The 14,276-nt window shown below is 32.9% G+C and overlaps 1 non-coding gene and 1 pseudogene across 1 annotated transcript; both read right to left on the bottom strand.

Moving 5' to 3' along the window:
* Positions 1-2,009: 2,009 nt before the first annotated feature.
* On the bottom strand, positions 2,010-2,999 carry LOC150098561 (cyclin-H pseudogene; annotated as a pseudogene).
* An 8,985-nt stretch (positions 3,000-11,984) lies between these two features.
* On the bottom strand, positions 11,985-12,056 carry TRNAM-CAU (transfer RNA methionine (anticodon CAU)). The gene has a single exon. It is a non-coding gene; the product is annotated as a tRNA-Met (tRNA).
* Positions 12,057-14,276: the final 2,220 nt, after the last annotated feature.

Here is a 14,276-nt window from a genome sequence, read left to right as displayed (position 1 = left end):
TTTGTTAAAGGAAACTCAGACCCAAGTAGTCAATACAAGTTATGTGCTATTGGGATAAAGCACGCGATCTATGTAATAATATTAGTACTTTATTATTATAACTTTACGTATATATATTTGTTCTTTTCTGCTCATTTATTCCTGTATTAAATACAAAATAAATTCATCAATATTTAGGAAAAGTACATCTTATTGTCATTTAAAACAAAGCGAAGTCCTCGTGTGAATTATTCGTTAAATTTGAAATATTTTCGTTACTGTGCATTCTCAAAACAACCGAGATTTTGGGGCTGTAAAACCTCCTCCACTAATAAGAAAACTTTGTCCACGATTACTTGCGAACAGTGGGCTTAGTGTTGCTATTTTAGTGAATGACAATGGCTCGAGGTATCTCAAGCATTCGCAAGCTATCTGGTCAACAATACACATCCTACATATTCCTTTGATGGCGTTGAGTGAATACATTAAGAGGATTAAAGGTCAACTTCACTTGTTTAATCCCTTAAGAAGGACAAAGGAGATAAAATAGAGCCGATGGATATTTGCTTTAAGTACCATAAGCGCGTTAGATACAGTCTCTGTGCTATTATCGGATGTCTTATTAGAATGCTATCGTAACCCAAAGAATAAGATATGCAGTAACGTTTTCTTGAAAAAAAATATTAGAAATTTTGTATAAAATATCAAAAATGGAGATCATAACAGGCGTGTGAGATGCACAAATTATTCTTATAAGAAAAAAAAAGTCCAGAATATACTGCTGTAGTCTTCATTCAAACCACAAATTCTCATGCTAGATAGAGGATGCCGATATTATATTTGCTTCAGGGCTTGAATGAGTAGCGTCTTAATAGTGCCTTATAGTCCGTATGTACTTTTTTTTTTTTTTACTGACGATAAATTCTCTTGGAAAATCAATTAATTTTGTATTTTGTTTGATTTTTTGAATTTAGAATTTTAAAATATGTAATAAAAAATTAATAATGAAATCATGGCTCAGTCTCAAAATGTATAGTTTCAATCGGCTGCATGCAGTGGTGAGCTATAAGGAGCTCGCGCGAGCCCTCTGTTAAATTTTTCTGAAATTTGCGAGCCTCTTGTTCACTTATTTATTTTTTCAAAAAAATATTTCTTTTTTTAAAACAAACACAGTTCCGCCATATTAAGCGATAAACTCATATGGTAATCTAACAAAAATTAGTTCTATTCGGCAGTGTATACATTATTGGAATTATTGTTTCAACTCCTCTATAACGAATGCGCCCAAGTTTGAAAATAAAATAAGCGCATGCGCTAACTTTACTCTTTTCCCTTCTGGTAGCCAATTGTATGGTAAAATCAGTAGCCAATCAAATGTTTTAAAAGATTTCATTCTTATTATATTTTGATAGTAAAAATTTTTTTCTTATGTAAGAAAAATTAACACTCTTGATTGTGTGCAAATATTTCATGTTTAGATCATGAAATATATTTGGTTAAAAATGATATTTTAATTCAATTAATATAGTCCTTATAGTCCTTATAAGGACTGGCTTAAAGGGGCGAAGCAAGAATGCTTTTTATCTTCCCCGTTATCTGTAGAAGACAGTGTAAGGATAAGGTGTGATTGAGCAATTAAAGCTCTCATCATGGCAGGAGGGTAACAGCAATAGCCGAGCCTCAGTTAGAACTTCATTGGCTACAGCATTGCCATCCATTACCCTCCAAGGGTATGGTGGTTCTCACCTCAATTAATATATTTATATTAAGTTATATTAATATTTCTTAGAATAAGAATAATTAATGGTGTTTAACTTTTTTTAAAGCATTTTCTTTAATAATTTCAAACTTTTCAAATTTAACTCCAAATTCCTCTTACTATTTAAATTTGCATAATTGTTATATTACTATTAATAACTAAATTGCGAAAATAAATATCACACAATGCTTTTTCACGATATTCTTTATTACACAAGAAATACATTCATGTATTGAAAATATTTTCACCAGGATTAAAATGTGAACTAAAGTTATTCTGCAAGTCTTTCCGTTTGAAGAAGTTGTCTGTCCATTCTTCTTTGTTCCTCTGCAATTTTGGCACTTTTTCTTCTTTGTTTCATTTCTTCTTCTTCTAAAATTTCTTGCCGCTTCAGCTTATACACTAAACTCTCTGGATTCTTTTCTGGGTTCCTGCAAATATCTAATTTCTTAATCAAACTCTTCACGTAATCTTTTTGAGGGGTGTCCGCATGGGTTATCATCCCCCACATATTGTTGATAGCATGCCGTATGTTGTCTAACTCGGTGGGTCTGTTATTAAAAAGAATTTGAGCCACATAACAGTCTAAATTTTGTTGCCTTTTATTTGCGGCGTATAAAATCCCAGCAAGGGCAATCTGGGAAGGGGCATAGAGTAGACAGGCGTCCGTCAGGAATATTTTTTCTAGAAACTCATTAATGAAAGGTCGAAATTGTTCAGGATTTGGAATATGCGGGCATCTGGTTTTTACGTCAATCAGTAAACCTTCGACGGGCCTGAATGGGTTATGAACAGTGAGATTAAAACGAAGCTCTTGCATCACTAAAAGTTCGTTGCTCAAAATGACTTCTGCTGCTTTTTCTTTGTCACCTTTGACATTTTCGACGAATTGCGCAATAGACACGTGATATTCTTCCACTTTACATGCTAAGTACACACAGGTGACTACTATTTCTTTTGGATGGTAGTTCATGACAGAATTATAAAGATAAAAACGTTTGAAGTAATGCATCGAAGTTCCCGCGACAACTCTTGGCATTGATGGCTTAAAATTACGGCAGAAGTCTTTTAATAAATATTCAAAATGTTTGCAGACTACTTTTTCCTCGGCAGACGATAAAAAATAAGAAGTGCGCATCTCTTCCGCTCTGCCATCATTATATTTTTGAATAAATTGAATATTTGCTTCGCACCGTAGTTGATCCAATTGTTGAGGGCTACTAAACATCCACTTCTTTAACTGAGTACTGCTGTTGAACATTTCGAAGAGTTTTTCACAAAAATTTCGGTATACTAGCCGTTAATGATTTTGCAGTTGAATGGATGCAGTATCAGTCACTAGAGGTCGCTGGAAAAAAAGAAAAAATCGAATTAATATAGGTGGTCAGTGCTAACAATGACAAACTCTGCAGTGAATTTTGTTGTGAGTGACGTCACTGGTGCAAACAACCGCTGGTTTGTTGCCAGTAGCAAAGTCAAAGGCTGGTGTTGTATTAACCTTTGGCATAAGCGCTTGCGTTTTATTTGGAATTGCGAAGAAATTTGTTGCTTGAAAGTTATTATCGATCCATTTATCCTTTGCAATCCCAGACATTAACTACAGTGTTGTAGGCAAGTAGAAAAATCGATCGAGATAAACGGATCTTTATTGCTGTTTAGTTAATCGCTTGATAAAATTTTTGAAAATTAGATTCATGTTAATTTCCAAGAATTTTATGCATTTTAAAGGTTAAAAGTGGTCAAGAAAATATTGAAATGAAACAAATTATTTCTACTATCAAACTTTCGTGTAGCAGTTGTTTGCACCCAGTAAGTCATATGTTATTTAAAAATAACATAATAAATAATATATTTAGTTAATTTTTCTCTGAAAAAAAAAATAAAATAATAATAATAAGGAAATACCTAAGTCTAAATTAATAAAACATTGAAGCAATACGAAATATCCATGAAAATTCAAGAACATGATAGACATCAAAGCCATATGGAAATCGAGGATAAAAGCAGATAAATAAACATCATATAAATAAAAAAAAAAAATATTTTTTAGATTAAAAAAAAAAAAAATTTCTAGAATAACATTGCACGTATATGTCGATGTATTTGGTGGGTAGCCGCATTAGATAAATACACGAATGCGGATTATATCGTTATGGCGAGTGATGCAGTTGCATATAAATGTAATTTTTTTTAACATGAAAAGTGATCACAGGCGGCACGAGTATACGATAGATTCTAAACTTGCTATTTAACTGAATTTCAACACGAACATCACATTGCCTAACACTCGTATTTTTATTGGTATGTAGGAATTTTGGACACATACAAAAACAGATGAAAAAAATATGATGCTTGCTGTTGGCAGAATAAAGTACTTGAGGATATTTCTAATCAACTAAAGATAAAGCCACACTTCATGACATAAAAAAAAACATATAACAAAAAAAAAAATACTTTACGCTATAGGAAAACTGTTATAGGGTAACTTAAAGTATTAGGAGAAAGAAGAACCTTAAAATGTATTTTATAAAAATGTAAAATTAGCAAAACTCTCACTAGATATTATAATTAAAAATATCTTACATAGAAATAAAAGGATTGCCTGTAGTATTGTTCTCGAGATAACTTCTTATGACACTCTTTCTCTTATCCAACTTCTACCAAGCCTCAAACTGTACTAACACTCTTAACTATGATTTAAAAAAAAAAAAAAAAAAATACTCATTAGGCATTAAATTTAGCGTTATTGTAAAAAACACTTAAAATAAGATTTCTAATACTAAAGCACTACACTATTGGAAAATGTACTTCAAATAAGCATTAGAATTCCGTTTGTAATTTCGCACTGTGTTAGCATACTCATAAGGAGGTACAGCAACAAAAGTTTTACTTACTGAATCGGACAAATTGTGGAAATCCCTGCAAGTTTGATAAAATGCTTCAATTACTGAACAATTTAGAACTCGAAATTTTTTCTTATATATAGTGATAATTATGATTTTGGGTTCGAGATTAAGCTTTCTTGGTTATGTTTAAAGTTATTCATTCCAGTTTCTTAATTATGTTTTCGCTATGCTTTCGAGATTATGAGTTTATCCAACAGTACGCCATGTTGTGTGCGTCATGAATAACGTCATTATTTCAGGGAAAATAACGTAATGGGGATTTTATTATCTCTTTGCAAAAATTAGTAACTCATACATTTCTCTCTGCAGTTGAACCATAAACCATACCCTGGAAAGTTTGAAGGTTTCTGCGTTATGTGTCTCTGAAATTTAGAACAGATGTAAGAAATGACTCTGAGATAGTGTCATTTGAAAATGACTCATAAAGATTGGAAGAGGACTGAAAAGAATGGATGTCAGTTTAATGTTCCTAAGTATAAGTATTTTGGAAGAGATTGCTTATTAGAGGGATGGACATCATTTCAGCAAATTATTATTATATTATTTCGTGACACCTGCAGTCGTAAAGATTCATTTTAAAGAACATAGAAATGAAGATGTAATTGTGAATAAGTAACTGGAATTGTGAACCCTCCTCTTCTGAGTAAACACAACGCTGTGTTGAGTAGAACAGAGAAGGAATCAGAGAGTTGTTGCTAATCTGACTTCACGTTGAGTTTCACGAAGTTGTGGAACAGAGTGTAGAGTCAGATAACTAAGATGATATCAGGAATGTGTAATTAAATAACAGGGGATGATTAGGAAAGTGCGATTGCAGATTTTGGCAATTTGACAAACAAGTGGAAAAGAGGGGATATGTTTAAGACATTGTAAGATAGACAATGTATGAGAGTAAGCTTCCTGCAAGTTGTTAATCGTCATTGTTTTTAGCTCACAAATAATATTATTTATTCATTAAAAAAAAAATAGAATCGATACGCACACACTTACATAGAAAGTTTTGTCTGAGGCAACAGACTGCTGTATATAATTTTTCCAGTGAACAAGACGCGAAACTTGTAATAGTAATCTCCCTACTATTATCTTCAAATCCTGCATTGGGATTCAAATATTCTTCTGAATTGAAATAATAATAAAAATATTTTATCACCGAAAACAGGAAGGGCTGATAAATTAATGACATTCTGAATATTCATGTTTGCTACCGATATTGGCTTTTTTTTTTTTTTTTGGAATGTATGTACGTATACTCAGATGCACACACTTTATTTGACAAATTCTTAAATATAAACATGAATAATTTCAAATTAATTAGCGCGAGTGTTAGTGGCGCAGTTATTTCGGAGCTCATTTATCATAAGAGAGAGAGAGAAAGAGTTTTGAAAGAATAATTTTTGGGAATAAATTTTCCGAATTGATTCAGAATTTTATTTCCTTCTTATCATTTCTTAATAAAGATAACAGCAATAACAATTACGGGAAGAATTTATAACGAAAGGAAAACATCATCTGTATGTCAGTTCGTTGTTATGATACAATATACACATTCGTTTGTTTTATTCTTTCTTTAAAGAGGATAAATAAAATTATATTAATAATAACAACGTATAATTCTCATATTTATGAAAGAAAAAAAAAGATAAATAAATAAAATAACAATGAAATCAGAATGTCTAGATTTGAAAATATATGATAAGTAAAACTGTAACAAACAAAAAATAAATTGTTCTTCATCTAATATTTTATTCAAAAAAAAAAAAAAAAAAAAATTGAAATCCACTCAAGTGCATTTGTAGAGTTGCGCATGCGCATATTCAGATGCCCTCTTCTTATCAAAGGATTATTATTAATGTTAAGGTAATTTATAAACATGAAGAGACTCAACATGTAGATTACGTAAAAAAATAAAGTATTTCACAGAAGGCAGTTATTATTATTATTATTATTATTATTATTATTATTATTATTATTATTATTATTATTTCACTAACTCACTTTAGCAAAGAATTTCAGATCTTTCATTATATCATTGAAAAACATTTTAAAAACTACCGCTTCATTATACTGTACTTAATGATGATAATAACTATCATTATTTTAAGATTTATTTTAAACTTATTCACTTGTTTCATTAGCGTAAAACGTATTATAGTTCGGTGTCTGTTTTATAGATGGCGCTATATTATTTTAACAAAAACGTTTTCTATGATACGGAAAATGGTGTTGAAGTTTCGTTACTTCTAATTCACAATAAATTACTAAAGGTAATGACTTCACTAGCTACGATCAAAGGGAATACTAGTCTGTCTTGATTTAACTAAAAATTTACTGAAATGACCTAAAGCACAGATTCTCATGAAAATGGCATGTCGCCATGCTAACTTGGAGAACGAATATGCCGATCGCGTCGTATAAGTTTTTTTTATTTATTTATTTTTATTTTTATTATATTGTAAACAAAAAAATTAGTAATTGTATTTACAGCCAAACAGTCTGTCTTAAGGTTCATTAACTCAAGATCCTTGTTTCATTATTAAAAAGGCTTAATTTCTAGCGATATATTAAAGGAAGTTGAGGTGATATCTGTTTGAGACTACATCGATCTTTATAGAGTGAGATAGAGACAACATACAGAAAGAATGAGTGAAAGAAGACTCCGCAGAAAGATACGGAGATAACCACCTCAAGGGAGAAGAAATAGAGTAATTCCTTTCCAGTAATAGACCACTAGGCCTATTACTGAAAAGGAAGAAGAAGATATTGTTATTAATATGTTATTAATATTAATATGAAATAATAATCAAATAATACACTTATGCTTTGTATAATTCTTCTATAATATTTTATAATACATATAAGGAAGGAAAATGAATTTACAACTTTACATTGAGAATGTTAACTCCAAACGACATCTTCTGAGTGATGTCATCATCATCAATTTCCTGTTATTCTTAATCACTACTCGATTAAATTTACATTGTGATTAATCTCCTATCAACAATTTCCCTCCAAATCCATCTGTTACTTATCAGAACTCCAATATTGTCGTATCCAAGATTTCACTCTTTTAAGGCAATTCTACTGAATCAATCCACCTATATCTTGGTCTTCCTCTGGGTCTTTTTCCTGCCATCTTGGCATCAAACAAGTGTTTTGCTAACCTTTCCTCTCCCATTTTATTTAAGTGACCATGCAATCTTAGACTGGCCCTGCTCACATATTCTTCAGTGCCAACAATACCAAATTCCTTCCATTGATGCCATCTATTCGTGCCCCTAATTTTCGCAGAACTCTCATTTAAAAGATCTCTAATCTTTGGTCAAGTGCTTTACTTATAATTCAACTTTCAGATCCATGACTTAAAATTGTTTTCAATACTGTCTTGTATGCTGCTAGTTTCTGCGCGGTTAGCCTAGTGGCTATGCTCTTCGTAATCACGTGCCTGGGAAAGGAATGTCCTGGGTTCGATTCCCGTCGACGACGTGAGGAGTTCAAGGATCTTTGTCAATCATAGCCAAGTTATCTGGTCTTGGGCATGAAGAACGGGGTTTTTCCACCACTTTATCTGCGATTTTTCATCCCCCAAGCAGGCAAACCGGCCCCGTGAACACACAGGCTACAGTCATAGGATACCTCTAGGAATAAGGAGTAACCAACCTATTCCTTAGGATTTCGGTTCCGAATTCCTACACTGTAAAAGGTGTAAGTCTATTAGCGTGAGCGTAAAATGTGGATGCTGCTTATTAAGTGTTTTTGGCTAATTTCTTTGTTATTCCATATAAATTTATTCCACTGATTCCTACTATACTAGTATTGCTTATTTTATCGTCTACTTCAAAATTTAATTGGCCATCTTCGCTGAAAAGTATACCTAAGTAACTGAAATAATTTACTTGTTCTATAGGCAGTGGCGTAGCTAGAGGGGGGAGGTTCACCCCGGGCAGTATTTTAACTTTTACAGTTAATTCTAAAATATAGTCTCGAGAACTCATTTCCAAATATTGTAATACTGCTGCCAAATGGCCTCACGATTGCTGTAAGTGTTGCTAGTTGTGAGAGGAGTTTTTCTAAATAAAACTGATTAAGAATTACCTACATTACTATGAAATCGACTTCGCCAATATCATCGACGATTTTGCTAACAGAAATGCAAGAAAAATAACATTTTAGAATGTTGAAATTAAAGTTTTACTTCAAAAATAAACATAGTGTTTTAATGTATTTCCCTATACGTCGTTTTGACTTTTTGTAGTATTTTTGCCGCCCCTCTCACATATTGAGAGGGGCGGCAAAAGCACTAGCTACACCATTGTCTATAGGTTCTTCATTGAAAAGGCAGCTAACATTTTTTTTTTATGTTCATGTTTATTTCATACTTTTTGGTCTTTTTATTACTGAGTTTCATGCTAAATTTGTTACAGTTGTTATGCAACAAAGCCTTCCCAAAGTCATCCATTCAGTTCTTTCTTGACTTTTTCTATGCCGCTAAGTTCCAACCATCTCCAAATCTTTTAATAGCTGCTATAATGTCTCTAACCCCCAGTTTGAGCTCTGACCCAAATTGCGCTTTCAATCTAGAATGGTAATACTGAGTAATGATCTTTCCATTCTCCTCCTGATAATCCTCAACACGTTGATCAATTTGTCATACAAATTTAGTCAAAGTCCATGTTGAACTCTCTTTTTTATAGGAAATTTCGCGTGTTCCGGATTTCATAGATGTAGTTGAATTTATATATACAGCATATGGCTAAGTACATCAATGTAAGTACATTGTTTTTGATATAGTCTATGTATGTGGTGATTTTAGTGTTGATGCTACTTCCTTTCAAAATGTGATCCATACAGATGAGGGATAAAAGTGGAGATAACGTGCATCCTTGACTTATCCTGATTTTACATCAAACCATCTTCTTGTACTTCCTTCAATTGTAAACTGCTGAATGACAACTCAATTATAGACAACGTGTTGCTCTGTATATTGTTCCATTTACCCCAGATAATTGTAGTGTTTTAAAAAGCTTTTCTCTGCGACATCTTGTCATATGCCTGTTCCAGATCTATAAAACGTAAGTACAGATCCTTGTCCTATTACTATGATTTCTCGACTATTTATCAAGTAAAAATATGATCTTAAAAATCTCTGTATGGCCTGAACCCAGCTTGTTTTCTTCTGCAAGTTTAATTTCACAATCCTTCTCAACCTCTTTCCAAGTATGCTTGCATAAATCTTACCTGGGACACTTAGTACAGAAATTTCTCTGTAATCCTCACATTCAGCTTTGTTCCCTTTTTTTATAGATGGGAACCATAATAGCTCTTATCCAATCATCCGAAATTTGACCTTCTGAGTGGGTCCAGTAACTTGTGCAATGTAGCCATTGCAAAACGTTTATACCTCTATCATTAAGAATTTCTAGGCCAAATATTCTCTACTCCAGCTGCCTTTCCACATTTTAAGTTGACGGATTTGTCCACCTCAAGAGTTGATATGTACTCCCGTTTGCATTCCTCTTGAAAATTTTCTACAAGTGTTCTATCACTTGTTTCGTTTAACAATCATTCAAAGTAAATATTCCAGACATCTTAGATATCTTCAGTTTTCATCCACCTTTATCATCTTTGATTCCCTTTACAGTACTATTTTCTCCATTTCTAAGCTTCTTCATATTTATATTCTATATTCTTACCGAAGTCTTCAGAGGAATTTAATATTTATTGTTTAGCTACTTTTACATTTTTCTTCGTATTTTATTTTATTTTATTTTTAGGGAATCTGCAGCAAAAGTTCCTAGCAAATAGTATCCTTTCTTCTTTTCCAGGATTTCTTTAGCATCTTATGTCCACCGTGCTGTTTTTATTTTCTATCCATACAGACAACTTCACCATATGACTCCTAGATCACTGTTGTTTTCATAGTTTGCCACCGAAACTTGAACGGTTTCATTTTTTTTAATCAATGATGTTTGTATAGTTAAGCGTACAGTTTACCTGGAAAAGCTGCTCGACTTTACTTCTTTTGAAGACTTTCTTACAAACTGCTCTTTTCAATGTGATATTCATGTTTATCCTACTTAAAATTAAGCGATGGTCATTTTCAATTTAAAAATCCTCTGTACACGCTTGTATTCTGAATTAGCATGGCGTTATTGCTTTCAACAATGGCATAGTCAAGACTTTTCTGATTTCTTGTGTCTTCCCTCTACGTGAACTTGTGTCCATTTTTATATTGGACCATAGTAGTAATAGTAATGCCTAGTCTATGTCCTGAGTAGATATCAAGCAGCTACTTACTATTATTGCTTTGCTCTTTTCAACAAATTTTCCTAAACTGTTTTTATATGCTAGGTGGGATTCATTTCCATCTCCGCTGTTCAGTTCTCCAACAAGACCCAATTTTTCCATTTAGTTATGGGAAAATGCTTGTCCTAGTGATCTCGAGAAATGTATCCCCTTCTTCCTTAGGAGATCCTTTTGTAAGACAATCTGCACAAAGAAGTTTCTTTCATTGTCCATTTCCACGTTTCGAGCTTTGTCCACATAACTCTACTTGAAATTGCCTTCCAAGTTAATGTTGATGTTTCTTGTTGAACACAATCGCTACTCCTTCTTTCCCTTGATCGTTATTGCCCGATTGTAACATCCTATATTTATCATTTATCTCACCTGTTTTTGTCTTCGGTACTACCAATTATGTCCACGTGGTACTTTTCCAAATGTTGCGGTATGTTGAGTCACTAAATCGACATTGATTTATGTATTATGTATCTCCCATCGATGAACGGTTGCAACCTTTTAAGTATGTCAGTATGTCAGCTACCAGGAATTTTTTTCATCATTTATTATTATTTTTTACCTTTTTATAGAGATGGAAGTGCTTCTCTGTTGTGAAGTTGAATGATCATGGCTACTTAGAATGGTAAGATAATGAAGACCATGAGATTCAACATATTATATATGTGCGACTAAACCAGTCGCACATATATAATATGTTGGTTTGTCTTCTAAAATAGGAAAAACTCGAAGATTAAAATCCTTTTCTGAAACACTTCGAAACTGGGTGTAATCCTTGTCTAAGTTCTAAGTCGTCTGTAAAGTTCTTGTTGGAGACTTTGCATCCCATTTCTTCAAACGATGTCATTACACTGCATTATTCCAATGTATCATTTTCATAACGACTGTATGAGACAGAGAAAGAACGACCAAATTATCATGTTTTCGAGATGTGACAAAGAAAGAAGTAGTCGTTGAGGACTTTGATTTAGTCTTGTATGTGTTCTCTGGCTGTACAAGAAGGAATTTCGGTAACACGCTAATATAAGGAAAGAAAAAAAAAAAATTAGCAGAGCGTGGTTTCGATCCACGGACCTCTGGGTTATGGGCCCAGCACGCTTCCACTGCGCCACTCTGCTACCCGCGTAATGTCTCCATGTACAATAAGAAGGTTACTTTGACTACCAATCAAATAAACCACGGAACTGTTTTGGTGGTATTTCGTAAAGAAATATTATGTACATAGAATATCTACGAACAAGTAGTAATGTAGTGATCTAATATGTCATTCGTACGTCCTGTGTATTAAAATATTAGCAAATAATTCCTTGACTCCCGTTAAGCTTCGTAGCAACCAATCATGTTGAATACAAAGAGAAAAATAAACGCTTTTTAAAAGGCGTAGGGATTCACTGAAAAAGTCGAAACTTTTAATGCTTGTTAAAACAGACAACGAAAATGCAACCGAAGTATCTGATCAAGTTAAATTAGTTAATGCACTTAACATGTTCACACCATTGGAGAAACGCTTATCATGACATGCACGAAATATATTGTAATATGCATATACTGTATATGGTGTCCAGTTAGGAAATATAATTTCTGCCCAATACCTCATCTTCGATCCAAATGCCAATACTGGTATCCTGGATACTCCCGTATACTAACAACAAAACACAGATTTAATACCATTGAAGAAGACCTGTTCTAATACAAATCTGCAAAGCAACACCATGGGGATGGAATATTCAAATACATCAACGATGTTATTACAATGCAAGACATTAGTTGGAAAAAATGTATTGTATGTACTGATGGTCCTCAGGTGATGGTCGGGAATATGATGGGAACTATAACTCGAATTTTGAATGTGGCAACACGATTGTGTTCTACATAGACCAGCTCTGGAGCTAAAAAAAAAAAAAAATACCAGCATATTTAAAAACTGCTGAATGAAGCCGTAAAGATTATGAATAGTTTTGTATGAGACCAGTTAATTCATATTTATTCGAAAATAGTTGTAAAGGTTCCTCGAATCATTGACGGGAATCGAACCTAGTCCCGAAGCCTTTTAAAAAACTTTTACCTTCCTCTTTGTATTCAACATGACTGGTTGCTACGAAGCTTAACGGGAGCCAACGAATTGTTTGCTAATATATTAATACACACGACGTATACGAATGGCATATTAGATCACTACATTACTACTTGTTCGTAGATATTCTATGTACATAATATTTCTCTATGCAAATACCACCAAAAGTGTTCCTCAGTAGTCAAAGTAACCTTCTTATCGTATAGGCAAACGTTCTACATATAGCAGATTGGCGCAGTGGAAGCGTGTTGGGTCCACAGGTCAGTGGATGAAAACCACACCACGCTCTGCTGTTTTTTTTTTTTTTTTGGTGCTTTTCTTATGGTAGCGTGTTATCGAAATTTCTGTACAGTCAGAGCATATAAATTCAAGAGTCAATCAAAGTCCACAACAACTTCTTCTTTATTTGTCGCATCTCAAAAACATAAGTTGATATTTCTTTATGCCTTTATGCAAATATACATAAACATCACAGACCTATGCAATTATATATACATGTACTTTTTTAGGAGGTGCGTTATTCTACGAGAATGCAGTAACCCAAGAATATTTTCGAAAGGTGATATTTATACGATGAAACGTTCTAGGAAAAAAAATATAAAATATCGAAAATATAGAAATAGAAATGTTGAAAATTTTTATGAGAACTTTAAAAGTCTTGCTTTGATATAATTTCTTTTTCCTGGTTAAAATAATTAAAAATTATACTTTTTTTTTATTAATATGCATTAATTGTTCACACCAGGCAACGATGTGCTATAGGTATTGCGATATTTCGAGAGTGGATCAGATTAAAATAGGAAAAAAATGTATAAGAGGAATCTTGCATCAAATTTCTTTTTGGTAAGACTAGTGCTGCCGTCTATTAATAAGAAAATACAAATTTTCCCAACAACAAACGCCTGCGCAGTAACCGCCAACACAGTTTGTTGCGATTCACAGCAGCCATTTCTTTCATGGCAAACAGAAACCAGCAAGAAAAGAAATAAAATATTAAAAAGGTCATTAAATGACCTTTTTAATATTTTATACGAGAAGAAATTGTAATTTTACACAGCAGTCAAGAAAACTAGCTGATACTGATAAAAATGGTATTGCAGCCAACAGAATCAATACGAATAAATCTTATTTGAAAGATTTATGAAAACATTGAACCTCGGTGATCACTAAAAAAAAAAAAAAAAAACGTTCTACTGATTAGTAAAGACATATTACTATCAGTGGCGTCTCGTGCCCATTTCGGTTGGGTATGCTGTCGTGGCTT

Source organism: Typopeltis vanoorti, chromosome 15 (genome assembly GCF_054136105.1).
Source record: "Typopeltis vanoorti isolate ZY-2024b chromosome 15, IOZ_Tvanoo_1.0, whole genome shotgun sequence".
Classification (NCBI taxonomy): Eukaryota; Metazoa; Arthropoda; class Arachnida; order Uropygi; family Thelyphonidae; genus Typopeltis; species Typopeltis vanoorti.
Note: the sequence above shows the minus strand (reverse complement) of the source record. Positions and strands in the feature narration are given on the sequence as shown.